The sequence below is a fragment of the Hoplias malabaricus genome, unplaced genomic scaffold (assembly GCF_029633855.1).
Source record: "Hoplias malabaricus isolate fHopMal1 unplaced genomic scaffold, fHopMal1.hap1 scaffold_32, whole genome shotgun sequence".
NCBI classification, from domain to species: Eukaryota; Metazoa; Chordata; class Actinopteri; order Characiformes; family Erythrinidae; genus Hoplias; species Hoplias malabaricus.
The window spans coordinates 35,353-51,987 of record NW_027100920.1 but is presented as its reverse complement, the minus strand read 5'-3'; positions in this window follow the sequence as shown (position 1 = coordinate 51,987).

Genomic DNA, 16,635 nt, shown 5'->3' with positions numbered 1-16,635 from the left:
GTTGTTCTTTGACAGTCTTGAATACTGAGTGCGGTTCAGTTAATAAAACTGTCTTTCTGGTGCTCATTGCAAGCAAGCCAGAAAGTGTTTTTCTGTGTTCCAATTGCTAGTATAAACAAATATGCAGTCTGCTGAAAGCAAGCTGTGCTCTGACAGTCTTTCTTATGGAGTGCAGTTCAGCTAATAAAACTCTTTCTGCCTTTCATTGCAAGCGAGCCCGAAAGTGTTTTTATGCTTCATAATGGACTGTAAAAGCAAAGATGCAGTTTGCTGAAAACAAGTTGTTCTTTGACAGTCTTGAATACTGAGTGCGGTTCAGTTAATAAAACTGTCTTTCTGGTGCTCATTGCAAACAAACCAGAAAGTGTTTTTCTGTGTTCCAATTGCTAGTATAAAGAAATACGCAGTCTGCTGAAAGCAAGCTGTTCTCTGACAGTCTTTCTTATGGAGTGCAGTTCAGCTAATAAAACTCTTTCTGCCTTTCATTGCAAGCGAGCCCGAAAGTGTTTTTATGCTTCATAATGGACTGTAAAAGCAAAGATGCAGTTTGCTGAAAACAAGTTGTTCTTTGACAGTCTTGAATACTGAGTGCGGTTCAGTTAATAAAACTGTCTTTCTGGTGCTCATTGCAAGCAAGCCAGAAAGTGTTTTTCTGTGTTCCAATTGCTAGTATAAACAAATATGCAGTCTGCTGAAAGCAAGCTGTGCTCTGACAGTCTTTCTTATGGAGTGCAGTTCAGCTAATAAAACTCTTTCTGCCTTTCATTGCAAGCGAGCCCGAAAGTGTTTTTATGCTTCATAATGGACTGTAAAAGCAAAGATGCAGTTTGCTGAAAACAAGTTGTTCTTTGACAGTCTTGAATACTGAGTGCGGTTCAGTTAATAAAACTGTCTTTCTGGTGCTCATTGCAAACAAACCAGAAAGTGTTTTTCTGTGTTCCAATTGCTAGTATAAAGAAATACGCAGTCTGCTGAAAGCAAGCTGTTCTCTGACAGTCTTTCTTATGGAGTGCAGTTCAGCTAATAAAACTCTTTCTGCCTTTCATTGCAAGCGAGCCCGAAAGTGTTTTTATGCTTCATAATGGACTGTAAAAGCAAAGATGCAGTTTGCTGAAAACAAGTTGTTCTTTGACAGTCTTGAATACTGAGTGCGGTTCAGTTAATAAAACTGTCTTTCTGGTGCTCATTGCAAACAAACCAGAAAGTGTTTTTCTGTGTTCTACTTGTTATCATCATCATCATTTTCTTCTCCGCTTCTCCATTTCAGGGTCGCGGTGGCAACAGGGCGAGCAAAGAAGCCCAGACGTCTCTGTCCCTTGCAACATCCACCAATTCCTCCTGGGGGATCCCAAGGCGTTCCCAGGACAGCCGGGAGATATAATCCCTCCAGCGTGTCCTGGGTCTACCCCGGGGCCTCCTTCCAGTTGGACGTGCCTGGTATACCTCCAGTGGGAGGCGTCCAGGAGGCATCCTGATCAAATGCCCAAACCACCTCAACTGACTTCTCTCAATGCGAAGGAGCAGCGACTCTACTCCGAGCTCCTCCCTAGTCACTGAGCTCCTCACCCGATCACGGAGAGTACGCCCAGCGACCCGTCGGAGAAAGCTCATTTCGGCCGCTTGTATCCGCGATCTTGTTCTTTCGGTCATTACCCAGAGCTCATGACCATAGGTGAGAGTGGGAACGTAGACTGACCGGTAAATTGAGAGCTTTGCTTTATGGCTCAGCTCTCTCTTCACCACAATGGTGCGGTACAGTGACCGCATTACTGCAGATGCTGCACCTATCCTACGGCCAATCTCACCATCCCTCTTCCCATCACTCGTGAACAAGAACCCGAGATACTTGAACTCCTTCACTTGGGGCAGGTTCTCACCCTTTACCTGAAGGGAGCATGCCATCTGTTTCCGGGAGATAACCATGGCCTCAGACTTGGAGGTGCTGATCCGCATACCGACCGCTTCACACTCGGCTGCAAACTGCTCAAGTGAACGCTGGAGGCCTCCGTGCGAAGAAGCCAGAAGAACAACATCGTCCGCAAAAAGCAGCGATGCCACCTCCCGAGATCCTCGACGGAAGCCCTCCTGCCCCAGGCTACGCCGTGCCACCCTGTCCATGAATATCAGGAACAGGAGTGGAGATAAGGCACAGCCCTGACGGAGTCCAATGCCCACACTGAACAAGCCTGACTTACTACCAAGGATGCGAACACAACTCAAACTCTGAGAGTACAAGGACCGTACGGCTCGCCGGAGCGACCCTGGCACCCCATACTCCTGGAGCACCTCCCACAGAATCTCTCGGGGAACACGGTCATATGCCTTCTCCAAATCCACAAAGCATGTGTAGAGTGGAGTAGCAAATTCCCACGCCCCCTCAATCATCTGTGCAAAAGTAAAGAGTTGGTCCATAGTTCCACGGCCAGGACGAAATCCGCATTGTTCCTCCAATATCCTAGGTTCGACTATCGGACGGATTCTCCTTTCCAGCACCTTGGCATAGACTTTCCCCGGGAGGCTGAGAAGTGTAATGCCACGATAATTGGCACACTTTCTCCGGTCCCCTTTTTTGAAAATAGGAACCACCACCCCGGTTTGCCAATCCAAAGGCACCGTTCCCGAGGTCCATGCGATATTGTATAGGCGTGTCATCCAAGACAGCCCCACAGTATCGAGTGCCTTCAGTAACTCTGGGCGAATCTCATCCACTCCTGGAGCTTTGCCACTGCGAAGCTTTTTCACCACCTCAGTGACTTCAGCCAAGGAAATGGAATCTGACCCCCCAGACACTTCTGGCCCTACCTCCTGTACAGGAGGCATGTCTCTCGGGTTAAGGAGTTCCTCAAAGTGCTCCTTCCAACGCCCAACAATACGCTCAGTCGAGTTCAGAGTTTCACCATCCTTGCTGAGCACAGCTTGGACAGTGTCCCCCCTCCCCCTCCTGAGCTGTCGGAGTGTTTTCCAGAACCTCTTTGAGGCCGCCCGGAAGTCATTCTCCATGACCTCTCCAAACTCCTCCCATGCTCTGGATTTTGCTTCAGCAACTGCCACAGCTGCAGCCTTTTTCGCCTGCCGGTACCCATCCGCAGAATCGGAAGTTCCCCGAGCTAGCCAATCTCGAAAAGCCTCCTTCTTCTGCTTGACAGCTTCCCTCACCCCTGGTGTCCACCAACGGGTTCTTGGGTTGCCACCATAACAGGCACCAACAAGCTTTTGACCACAGCTACATGCAGCCGCTTCCACGATGGAGGTCCGGAACAGTGTCCATTCAGACTCCATTCCCCCTACCTCCTCCGGAACATGTGAGAAGTTCTCTCGGAGGTGAGAGTTGAAATCCATCCGGACAGAGTCATCTGCCAGCTTTTCCCAGCACACCCTCACAATACGTTTGGGTTTACCAGGTCTGTCCGGCAGCTTTCCCCGCCATCGAATCCAACTCACCACCAGATGGTGATCGGTTGACAGCTCAGCCCCTCTCTTTACCCGAGTGTCCAAAACATACGGCCTCAGGTCAGAAGACACAACCACAAAGTCAATCATTGACCTTTGGCCCAGAGTGCTCTGGTACCAAGTACACTTATGAGCAATCTTATGTTCGAACATGGTGTTCGTTATGGACAAACCATGGCTAGCACAGAAGTCCAACAACATCACACCACTCGGGTTTAGATCAGGCAGTCCGTTCCTCCCAATCACTCCTCTCCAGGTTTCCCAGTCATTGCCAACGTGAGCATTGAAGTCCCCCAGCAAAACAACAGAGTCAGTGCATGGAATCCCCTCTAGAACTCCAGTCACTGCCTCCAAGAAGGCCGAATACTCTGAGCTGCTGTTCGGTGCATACGCACACACAACAGTCAAAGTTTTCCTCTCTGCAAGCCGGAGCCGCATTGAGGCGACCCTCTCGTTTACTGGGACAAACTCCAGCTGTACAGGCGCCAGCCGGGGACTTGTGAGTATCCCCACACCCGCCCGGCGCCTCTCACCCTGTGCAACTCCTGAGTAAGAGAGAGACCAACCCCTATCGAGGAGTTTGGTTCCAGAGCCTACACTGTGTGTAGAGGTGAGCCCAACTATATCTAGCTGGTATCTCTCAACCTCACGCACCAGCTCTGGCTCTTTCCCCCCCAGTGAGGTTATGTTCCACGTACCAAGAACCAGTTTCCGCTGACAAGTTCCACGACGCCAGGGGCCCCCTTGCCCCCGCTCTGTGCCCGATGGGCATTGCACCGCACCCCTACTCTGGATCTTGCGGGTGGTGAGCCTACATGATCCTCCCACGTTGCCATTTCGGGCTGAGCCCGGCCGGGTTACGTGGGCTGCCCAGCCACCAGGCGCTCGCCGTCGGACACTACCCCCAGGCCTGGCTCCAGAGGTAGGTCCCGGTAACCCTTTCCCGGGCAGGGTACACTGAATTTTAATGTGTGTACTCATAGGAATGCTTTTGGATCATGTTTGTCTGGATCTTCACTCCAGACCTGTTCGCCATGGGAGACCCTACTGGGAGCTAACAGCTCCCGACGACATAGCCCTGGAGGTCATGAGACCACACAAGCCCTTCCGCCACGACAAGGCCCTGATCCAGGAAGGGTTCTACTTGTTAGTATAAACAAATACGCAGTCTGCTGAAAGCAAGCTGTGCTCTGACAGTCTTTCTTATGGAGCGCAGTTCCGCTAATAAAACTCTTTCTGCCTTTCATTGCAAGCGAGCCCGAAAGTGTTTTTATGCTTCATAATGGATTGTAAAAGCAAAGATGCAGTTTGCTGAAAACAAGTTGTTCTTTGACAGTCTTGAATACTGAGTGCGGTTCAGTTAATAAAACTGTCTTTCTGGTGCTCATTGCAAGCAAGCCAGAAAGTGTTTTTCTGTGTTCCAATTGCTAGTATAAAGAAATACGCAGTCTGCTGAAAGCAAGCTGTTCTCTGACAGTCTTTCTTATGGAGTGCAGTTCAGCTAATAAAACTCTTTCTGCCTTTCATTGCAAGCGAGCCCGAAAGTGTTTTTATGCTTCATAATGGACTGTAAAAGCAAAGATGCAGTTTGCTGAAAACAAGTTGTTCTTTGACAGTCTTGAATACTGAGTGCGGTTCAGTTAATAAAACTGTCTTTCTGGTGCTCATTGCAAACAAACCAGAAAGTGTTTTTCTGTGTTCTACTTGTTAGTATAAACAAATATGCAGTCTGCTGAAAGCAAGCTGTGCTCTGACAGTCTTTCTTATGGAGTGCAGTTCAGCTAATAAAACTCTTTCTGCCTTTCATTGCAAGCGAGCCCGAAAGTGTTTTTATGCTTCATAATGGACTGTAAAAGCAAAGATGCAGTTTGCTGAAAACAAGTTGTACTTTGACAGTCTTGAATACTAAGTGCGGTTCAGTTAATAAAACTGTCTTTCTGGTGCTCATTGCAAACACGCCAGAAAGTGTTTTTCTGTGTTCCAATTGTTAGTATAAACAAATACGCAGTCTGCTGAAAGCAAGCTGTGCTCTGACAGTGTTTCTTATGGAGCGCAGTTCCGCTAATAAAACTCTTTCTGCCTTTCATTGCAAGCGAGCCCGAAAGTGTTTTTATGCTTCATAATGGACTGTAAAAGCAAAGATGCAGTTTGCTGAAAACAAGTTGTTCTTTGACAGTCTTGAATACTGAGTGCGGTTCAGTTAATAAAACTGTCTTTCTGGTGCTCATTGCAAACAAACCAGAAAGTGTTTTTCTGTGTTCTACTTGTTAGTATAAACAAATATGCAGTCTGCTGAAAGCAAGCTGTGCTCTGACAGTCTTTCTTATGGAGTGCAGTTCAGCTAATAAAACTCTTTCTGCCTTTCATTGCAAGCGAGCCCGAAAGTGTTTTTATGCTTCATAATGGGTTGTAAAAGCAAAGATGCAGTTTGCTGAAAACAAGTTGTTCTTTGACAGTCTTGAATACTGAGTGCGGTTCAGTTAATAAAACTGTCTTTCTGGTGCTCATTGCAAACAAACCAGAAAGTGTTTTTCTGTGTTCCAATTGCTAGTATAAAGAAATACGCAGTCTGCTGAAAGCAAGCTGTTCTCTGACAGTCTTTCTTATGGAGTGCAGTTCAGCTAATAAAACTCTTTCTGCCTTTCATTGCAAGCGAGCCCGAAAGTGTTTTTATGCTTCATAATGGACTGTAAAAGCAAAGATGCAGTTTGCTGAAAACAAGTTGTTCTTTGACAGTCTTGAATACTGAGTGCGGTTCAGTTAATAAAACTGTCTTTCTGGTGCTCATTGCAAACAAACCAGAAAGTGTTTTTCTGTGTTCTACTTGTTAGTATAAACAAATATGCAGTCTGCTGAAAGCAAGCTGTGCTCTGACAGTCTTTCTTATGGAGTGCAGTTCAGCTAATAAAACTCTTTCTGCCTTTCATTGCAAGCGAGCCCGAAAGTGTTTTTATGCTTCATAATGGACTGTAAAAGCAAAGATGCAGTTTGCTGAAAACAAGTTGTACTTTGACAGTCTTGAATACTAAGTGCGGTTCAGTTAATAAAACTGTCTTTCTGGTGCTCATTGCAAACACGCCAGAAAGTGTTTTTCTGTGTTCCAATTGTTAGTATAAACAAATACGCAGTCTGCTGAAAGCAAGCTGTGCTCTGACAGTGTTTCTTATGGAGCGCAGTTCCGCTAATAAAACTCTTTCTGCCTTTCATTGCAAGCGAGCCCGAAAGTGTTTTTATGCTTCATAATGGACTGTAAAAGCAAAGATGCAGTTTGCTGAAAACAAGTTGTTCTTTGACAGTCTTGAATACTGAGTGCGGTTCAGTTAATAAAACTGTCTTTCTGGTGCTCATTGCAAACAAACCAGAAAGTGTTTTTCTGTGTTCTACTTGTTAGTATAAACAAATATGCAGTCTGCTGAAAGCAAGCTGTGCTCTGACAGTCTTTCTTATGGAGTGCAGTTCAGCTAATAAAACTCTTTCTGCCTTTCATTGCAAGCGAGCCCGAAAGTGTTTTTATGCTTCATAATGGGTTGTAAAAGCAAAGATGCAGTTTGCTGAAAACAAGTTGTTCTTTGACAGTCTTGAATACTGAGTGCGGTTCAGTTAATAAAACTGTCTTTCTGGTGCTCATTGCAAACAAACCAGAAAGTGTTTTTCTGAGTTCCAATTGCTAGTATAAAGAAATACGCAGTCTGCTGAAAGCAAGCTGTTCTCTGACAGTCTTTCTTATGGAGTGCAGTTCAGCTAATAAAACTCTTTCTGCCTTTCATTGCAAGCGAGCCCGAAAGTGTTTTTATGCTTCATAATGGACTGTAAAAGCAAAGATGCAGTTTGCTGAAAACAAGTTGTTCTTTGACAGTCTTGAATACTGAGTGCGGTTCAGTTAATAAAACTGTCTTTCTGGTGCTCATTGCAAACAAACCAGAAAGTGTTTTTCTGTGTTCTACTTGTTAGTATAAACAAATATGCAGTCTGCTGAAAGCAAGCTGTGCTCTGACAGTCTTTCTTATGGAGTGTAGTTCAGCTAAAAACTCTTTCTGCCTTTCATTGCAAGCGAGCCCGAAAGTGTTTTTATGCTTCATAATGGACTGTAAAAGCAAAGATGCAGTTTGCTGAAAACAAGTTGTTCTTTGACAGTCTTGAATACTGAGTGCGGTTCAGTTAATAAAACTGTCTTTCTGGTGCTCATTGCAAACAAACCAGAAAGTGTTTTTCTGTGTTCTACTTGTTAGTATAAACAAATATGCAGTCTGCTGAAAGCAAGCTGTGCTCTGACAGTCTTTCTTATGGAGCGCAGTTCAGCTAATAAAACTCTTTCTGCCTTTCATTGCAAGCGAGCCCGAAAGTGTTTTTATGCTTCATAATGGGTTGTAAAAGCAAAGATGCAGTTTGCTGAAAACAACTTGTTCTTTGACAGTCTTGAATACTGAGTGCGGTTCAGTTAATAAAACTGTCTTTCTGGTGCTCATTGCAAACAAACCAGAAAGTGTTTTTCTGTGTTCTACTTGTTAGTATAAACAAATATGCAGTCTGCTGAAAGCAAGCTGTGCTCTGACAGTCTTTCTTATGGAGTGTAGTTCAGCTAAAAACTCTTTCTGCCTTTCATTGCAAGCGAGCCCGAAAGTGTTTTTATGCTTCATAATGGACTGTAAAAGCAAAGATGCAGTTTGCTGAAAACAAGTTGTTCTTTGACAGTCTTGAATACTGAGTGCGGTTCAGTTAATAAAACTGTCTTTCTGGTGCTCATTGCAAGCAAGCCAGAAAGTGTTTTTCTGTGTTCCAATTGCTAGTATAAAGAAATACGCAGTCTGCTGAAAGCAAGCTGTTCTCTGACAGTCTTTCTTATGGAGTGCAGTTCAGCTAATAAAACTCTTTCTGCCTTTCATTGCAAGCGAGCCCGAAAGTGTTTTTATGCTTCATAATGGACTGTAAAAGCAAAGATGCAGTTTGCTGAAAACAAGTTGTTCTTTGACAGTCTTGAATACTGAGTGCGGTTCAGTTAATAAAACTGTCTTTCTGGTGCTCATTGCAAGCAAGCCAGAAAGTGTTTTTCTGTGTTCCAATTGCTAGTATAAAGAAATACGCAGTCTGCTGAAAGCAAGCTGTTCTCTGACAGTCTTTCTTATGGAGTGCAGTTCAGCTAATAAAACTCCTTCTGCCTTTCATTGCAAGCGAGCCCGAAAGTGTTTTTATGCTTCATAATGGACTGTAAAAGCAAAGATGCAGTTTGCTGAAAACAAGTTGTTCTTTGACAGTCTTGAATACTAAGTGCGGTTCAGTTAATAAAACTGTCTTTCTGGTGCTCATTGCAAACACGCCAGAAAGTGTTTTTCTGTGTTCCAATTGTTAGTATAAACAAATACGCAGTCTGCTGAAAGCAAGCTGTGCTCTGACAGTCCTTCTTAAGGAGCGCAGTTCCGCTAATAAAACTCTTTCTGCCTTTCATTGCAAGCGAGCCCGAAAGTGTTTTTATGCTTCATAATGGACTGTAAAAGCAAAGATGCAGTTTGCTGAAAACAAGTTGTTCTTTGACAGTCTTGAATACTGAGTGCGGTTCAGTTAATAAAACTGTCTTTCTGGTGCTCATTGCAAACAAACCAGAAAGTGTTTTTCTGTGTTCTACTTGTTAGTATAAACAAATATGCAGTCTGCTGAAAGCAAGCTGTGCTCTGACAGTCTTTCTTATGGAGTGCAGTTCAGCTAATAAAACTCTTTCTGCCTTTCATTGCAAGCGAGCCCGAAAGTGTTTTTATGCTTCATAATGGGTTGTAAAAGCAAAGATGCAGTTTGCTGAAAACAAGTTGTTCTTTGACAGTCTTGAATACTGAGTGCGGTTCAGTTAATAAAACTGTCTTTTTCTGGTGCTCATTGCAAACAAACCAGAAAGTGTTTTTCTGTGTTCTACTTGTTAGTATAAACAAATATGCAGTCTGCTGAAAGCAAGCTGTGCTCTGACAGTCTTTCTTATGGAGTGTAGTTCAGCTAATAAAACTCTTTCTGCCTTTCATTGCAAGCGAGCCCGAAAGTGTTTTTATGCTTCATAATGGGTTGTAAAAGCAAAGATGCAGTTTGCTGAAAACAAGTTGTTCTTTGACAGTCTTGAATACTGAGTGCGGTTCAGTTAATAAAACTGTCTTTCTGGTGCTCATTGCAAGCAAGCCAGAAAGTGTTTTTCTGTGTTCCAATTGCTAGTATAAAGAAATACGCAGTCTGCTGAAAGCAAGCTGTTCTCTGACAGTCTTTCTTATGGAGTGCAGTTCAGCTAATAAAACTCTTTCTACCTTTCATTGCAAGCGAGCCCGAAAGTGTTTTTATGCTTCATAATGGACTGTAAAAGCAAAGATGCAGTTTGCTGAAAACAAGTTGTTCTTTGACAGTCTTGAATACTGAGTGCGGTTCAGTTAATAAAACTGTCTTTCTGGTGCTCATTGCAAACAAACCAGAAAGTGTTTTTCTGTGTTCTACTTGTTAGTATAAACAAATATGCAGTCTGCTGAAAGCAAGCTGTGCTCTGACAGTCTTTCTTATGGAGTGCAGTTCAGCTAATAAAACTCTTTCTGCCTTTCATTGCAAGCGAGCCCGAAAGTGTTTTTATGCTTCATAATGGACTGTAAAAGCAAAGATGCAGTTTGCTGAAAACAAGTTGTTCTTTGACAGTCTTGAATACTGAGTGCGGTTCAGTTAATAAAACTGTCTTTCTGGTGCTCATTGCAAGCAAGCCAGAAAGTGTTTTTCTGTGTTCCAATTGCTAGTATAAAGAAATACGCAGTCTGCTGAAAGCAAGCTGTTCTCTGACAGTCTTTCTTATGGAGTGCAGTTCAGCTAATAAAACTCTTTCTGCCTTTCATTGCAAGCGAGCCCGAAAGTGTTTTTATGCTTCATAATGGACTGTAAAAGCAAAGATGCAGTTTGCTGAAAACAAGTTGTTCTTTGACAGTCTTGAATACTGAGTGCGGTTCAGTTAATAAAACTGTCTTTCTGGTGCTCATTGCAAACAAACCAGAAAGTGTTTTTCTGTGTTCTACTTGTTAGTATAAACAAATATGCAGTCTGCTGAAAGCAAGCTGTGCTCTGACAGTCTTTCTTATGGAGTGCAGTTCAGCTAATAAAACTCTTTCTGCCTTTCATTGCAAGCGAGCCCGAAAGTGTTTTTATGCTTCATAATGGGTTGTAAAAGCAAAGATGCAGTTTGCTGAAAACAAGTTGTTCTTTGACAGTCTTGAATACTAAGTGCGGTTCAGTTAATAAAACTGTCTTTCTGGTGCTCATTGCAAGCAAGCCAGAAAGTGTTTTTCTGTGTTCCAATTGTTAGTATAAACAAATACGCAGTCTGCTGAAAGCAAGCTGTGCTCTGACAGTCTTTCTTATGGAGCGCAGTTCCGCTAATAAAACTCTTTCTGCCTTTCATTGCAAGCGAGCCCGAAAGTGTTTTTATGCTTCATAATGGACTGTAAAAGCAAAGATGCAGTTTGCTGAAAACAAGTTGTTCTTTGACAGTCTTGAATACTGAGTGCGGTTCAGTTAATAAAACTGTCTTTCTGGTGCTCATTGCAAACAAACCAGAAAGTGTTTTTCTGTGTTCCAATTGCTAGTATAAAGAAATACGCAGTCTGCTGAAAGCAAGCTGTGCTCTGACAGTCTTTCTTATGGAGTGCAGTTCAGCTAATAAAACTCTTTCTGCCTTTCATTGCAAGCGAGCCCGAAAGTGTTTTTATGCTTCATAATGGACTGTAAAAGCAAAGATGCAGTTTGCTGAAAACAAGTTGTTCTTTGACAGTCTTGAATACTGAGTGCGGTTCAGTTAATAAAACTGTCTTTCTGGTGATCATTGCAAGCAAGCCAGAAAGTGTTTTTCTGTGTTCCAATTGTTAGTATAAACAAATACGCAGTCTGCTGAAAGCAAGCTGTGCTCTGACAGTCTTTCTTATGGAGCGCAGTTCCGCTAATAAAACTCTTTCTGCCTTTCATTGCAAGCGAGCCCGAAAGTGTTTTTATGCTTCATAATGGGTTGTAAAAGCAAAGATGCAGTTTGCTGAAAACAAGTTGTTCTTTGACAGTCTTGAATACTGAGTGCGGTTCAGTTAATAAAACTGTCTTTCTGGTGCTCATTGCAAACAAACCAGAAAGTGTTTTTCTGTGTTCTACTTGTTAGTATAAACAAATATGCAGTCTGCTGAAAGCAAGCTGTGCTCTGACAGTCTTTCTTATGGAGTGCAGTTCAGCTAATAAAACTCTTTCTGCCTTTCATTGCAAGCGAGCCCGAAAGTGTTTTTATGCTTCATAATGGACTGTAAAAGCAAAGATGCAGTTTGCTGAAAACAAGTTGTTCTTTGACAGTCTTGAATACTGAGTGCGGTTCAGTTAATAAAACTGTCTTTCTGGTGCTCATTGCAAGCAAGCCAGAAAGTGTTTTTCTGTGTTCCAATTGCTAGTATAAAGAAATACGCAGTCTGCTGAAAGCAAGCTGTTCTCTGACAGTCTTTCTTATGGAGTGCAGTTCAGCTAATAAAACTCTTTCTGCCTTTCATTGCAAGCGAGCCCGAAAGTGTTTTTATGCTTCATAATGGACTGTAAAAGCAAAGATGCAGTTTGCTGAAAACAAGTTGTTCTTTGACAGTCTTGAATACTGAGTGCGGTTCAGTTAATAAAACTGTCTTTCTGGTGCTCATTGCAAACAAACCAGAAAGTGTTTTTCTGTGTTCTACTTGTTAGTATAAACAAATATGCAGTCTGCTGAAAGCAAGCTGTGCTCTGACAGTCTTTCTTATGGAGTGCAGTTCAGCTAATAAAACTCTTTCTGCCTTTCATTGCAAGCGAGCCCGAAAGTGTTTTTATGCTTCATAATGGGTTGTAAAAGCAAAGATGCAGTTTGCTGAAAACAAGTTGTTCTTTGACAGTCTTGAATACTAAGTGCGGTTCAGTTAATAAAACTGTCTTTCTGGTGCTCATTGCAAGCAAGCCAGAAAGTGTTTTTCTGTGTTCCAATTGTTAGTATAAACAAATACGCAGTCTGCTGAAAGCAAGCTGTGCTCTGACAGTCTTTCTTATGGAGCGCAGTTCCGCTAATAAAACTCTTTCTGCCTTTCATTGCAAGCGAGCCCGAAAGTGTTTTTATGCTTCATAATGGACTGTAAAAGCAAAGATGCAGTTTGCTGAAAACAAGTTGTTCTTTGACAGTCTTGAATACTGAGTGCGGTTCAGTTAATAAAACTGTCTTTCTGGTGCTCATTGCAAACAAACCAGAAAGTGTTTTTCTGTGTTCTACTTGTTAGTATAAACAAATATGCAGTCTGCTGAAAGCAAGCTGTGCTCTGACAGTCTTTCTTATGGAGTGTAGTTCAGCTAAAAACTCTTTCTGCCTTTCATTGCAAGCGAGCCCGAAAGTGTTTTTATGCTTCATAATGGACTGTAAAAGCAAAGATGCAGTTTGCTGAAAACAAGTTGTTCTTTGACAGTCTTGAATACTGAGTGCGGTTCAGTTAATAAAACTGTCTTTCTGGTGCTCATTGCAAGCAAGCCAGAAAGTGTTTTTCTGTGTTCCAATTGCTAGTATAAAGAAATACGCAGTCTGCTGAAAGCAAGCTGTTCTCTGACAGTCTTTCTTATGGAGTGCAGTTCAGCTAATAAAACTCTTTCTGCCTTTCATTGCAAGCGAGCCCGAAAGTGTTTTTATGCTTCATAATGGACTGTAAAAGCAAAGATGCAGTTTGCTGAAAACAAGTTGTTCTTTGACAGTCTTGAATACTGAGTGCGGTTCAGTTAATAAAACTGTCTTTCTGGTGCTCATTGCAAGCAAGCCAGAAAGTGTTTTTCTGTGTTCCAATTGCTAGTATAAAGAAATACGCAGTCTGCTGAAAGCAAGCTGTTCTCTGACAGTCTTTCTTATGGAGTGCAGTTCAGCTAATAAAACTCTTTCTACCTTTCATTGCAAGCGAGCCCGAAAGTGTTTTTATGCTTCATAATGGACTGTAAAAGCAAAGATGCAGTTTGCTGAAAACAAGTTGTTCTTTGACAGTCTTGAATACTGAGTGCGGTTCAGTTAATAAAACTGTCTTTCTGGTGCTCATTGCAAACAAACCAGAAAGTGTTTTTCTGTGTTCTACTTGTTAGTATAAACAAATATGCAGTCTGCTGAAAGCAAGCTGTGCTCTGACAGTCTTTCTTATGGAGTGCAGTTCAGCTAATAAAACTCTTTCTGCCTTTCATTGCAAGCGAGCCCGAAAGTGTTTTTATGCTTCATAATGGACTGTAAAAGCAAAGATGCAGTTTGCTGAAAACAAGTTGTTCTTTGACAGTCTTGAATACTAAGTGCGGTTCAGTTAATAAAACTGTCTTTCTGGTGCTCATTGCAAACACGCCAGAAAGTGTTTTTCTGTGTTCCAATTGTTAGTATAAACAAATACGCAGTCTGCTGAAAGCAAGCTGTGCTCTGACAGTCTTTCTTATGGAGCGCAGTTCCGCTAATAAAACTCTTTCTGCCTTTCATTGCAAGCGAGCCCGAAAGTGTTTTTATGCTTCATAATGGGTTGTAAAAGCAAAGATGCAGTTTGCTGAAAACAAGTTGTTCTTTGACAGTCTTGAATACTGAGTGCGGTTCAGTTAATAAAACTGTCTTTCTGGTGCTCATTGCAAACAAACCAGAAAGTGTTTTTCTGTGTTCTACTTGTTAGTATAAACAAATACGCAGTCTGCTGAAAGCAAGCTGTGCTCTGACAGTCTTTCTTATGGAGTGCAGTTCAGCTAATAAAACTCTTTCTGCCTTTCATTGCAAGCGAGCCCGAAAGTGTTTTTATGCTTCATAATGGACTGTAAAAGCAAAGATGCAGTTTGCTGAAAACAAGTTGTTCTTTGACAGTCTTGAATACTGAGTGCGGTTCAGTTAATAAAACTGTCTTTCTGGTGCTCATTGCAAGCAAGCCAGAAAGTGTTTTTCTGTGTTCCAATTGCTAGTATAAAGAAATACGCAGTCTGCTGAAAGCAAGCTGTTCTCTGACAGTCTTTCTTATGGAGTGCAGTTCAGCTAATAAAACTCTTTCTGCCTTTCATTGCAAGCGAGCCCGAAAGTGTTTTTATGCTTCATAATGGACTGTAAAAGCAAAGATGCAGTTTGCTGAAAACAAGTTGTTCTTTGACAGTCTTGAATACTGAGTGCGGTTCAGTTAATAAAACTGTCTTTCTGGTGCTCATTGCAAGCAAGCCAGAAAGTGTTTTTCTGTGTTCCAATTGCTAGTATAAAGAAATACGCAGTCTGCTGAAAGCAAGCTGTTCTCTGACAGTCTTTCTTATGGAGTGCAGTTCAGCTAATAAAACTCTTTCTGCCTTTCATTGCAAGCGAGCCCGAAAGTGTTTTTATGCTTCATAATGGACTGTAAAAGCAAAGATGCAGTTTGCTGAAAACAAGTTGTTCTTTGACAGTCTTGAATACTGAGTGCGGTTCAGTTAATAAAACTGTCTTTCTGGTGCTCATTGCAAACAAACCAGAAAGTGTTTTTCTGTGTTCTACTTGTTAGTATAAACAAATATGCAGTCTGCTGAAAGCAAGCTGTGCTCTGACAGTCTTTCTTATGGAGTGCAGTTCAGCTAATAAAACTCTTTCTGCCTTTCATTGCAAGCGAGCCCGAAAGTGTTTTTATGCTTCATAATGGGTTGTAAAAGCAAAGATGCAGTTTGCTGAAAACAAGTTGTTCTTTGACAGTCTTGAATACTAAGTGCGGTTCAGTTAATAAAACTGTCTTTCTGGTGCTCATTGCAAGCAAGCCAGAAAGTGTTTTTCTGTGTTCCAATTGTTAGTATAAACAAATACGCAGTCTGCTGAAAGCAAGCTGTGCTCTGACAGTCTTTCTTATGGAGCGCAGTTCCGCTAATAAAACTCTTTCTGCCTTTCATTGCAAGCGAGCCCGAAAGTGTTTTTATGCTTCATAATGGACTGTAAAAGCAAAGATGCAGTTTGCTGAAAACAAGTTGTTCTTTGACAGTCTTGAATACTGAGTGCGGTTCAGTTAATAAAACTGTCTTTCTGGTGCTCATTGCAAACAAACCAGAAAGTGTTTTTCTGTGTTCTACTTGTTAGTATAAACAAATATGCAGTCTGCTGAAAGCAAGCTGTGCTCTGACAGTCTTTCTTATGGAGTGTAGTTCAGCTAAAAACTCTTTCTGCCTTTCATTGCAAGCGAGCCCGAAAGTGTTTTTATGCTTCATAATGGACTGTAAAAGCAAAGATGCAGTTTGCTGAAAACAAGTTGTTCTTTGACAGTCTTGAATACTGAGTGCGGTTCAGTTAATAAAACTGTCTTTCTGGTGCTCATTGCAAGCAAGCCAGAAAGTGTTTTTCTGTGTTCCAATTGCTAGTATAAAGAAATACGCAGTCTGCTGAAAGCAAGCTGTTCTCTGACAGTCTTTCTTATGGAGTGCAGTTCAGCTAATAAAACTCTTTCTGCCTTTCATTGCAAGCGAGCCCGAAAGTGTTTTTATGCTTCATAATGGACTGTAAAAGCAAAGATGCAGTTTGCTGAAAACAAGTTGTTCTTTGACAGTCTTGAATACTGAGTGCGGTTCAGTTAATAAAACTGTCTTTCTGGTGCTCATTGCAAGCAAGCCAGAAAGTGTTTTTCTGTGTTCCAATTGCTAGTATAAAGAAATACGCAGTCTGCTGAAAGCAAGCTGTTCTCTGACAGTCTTTCTTATGGAGTGCAGTTCAGCTAATAAAACTCCTTCTGCCTTTCATTGCAAGCGAGCCCGAAAGTGTTTTTATGCTTCATAATGGACTGTAAAAGCAAAGATGCAGTTTGCTGAAAACAAGTTGTTCTTTGACAGTCTTGAATACTAAGTGCGGTTCAGTTAATAAAACTGTCTTTCTGGTGCTCATTGCAAACACGCCAGAAAGTGTTTTTCTGTGTTCCAATTGTTAGTATAAACAAATACGCAGTCTGCTGAAAGCAAGCTGTGCTCTGACAGTCCTTCTTAAGGAGCGCAGTTCCGCTAATAAAACTCTTTCTGCCTTTCATTGCAAGCGAGCCCGAAAGTGTTTTTATGCTTCATAATGGACTGTAAAAGCAAAGATGCAGTTTGCTGAAAACAAGTTGTTCTTTGACAGTCTTGAATACTGAGTGCGGTTCAGTTAATAAAACTGTCTTTCTGGTGCTCATTGCAAACAAACCAGAAAGTGTTTTTCTGTGTTCTACTTGTTAG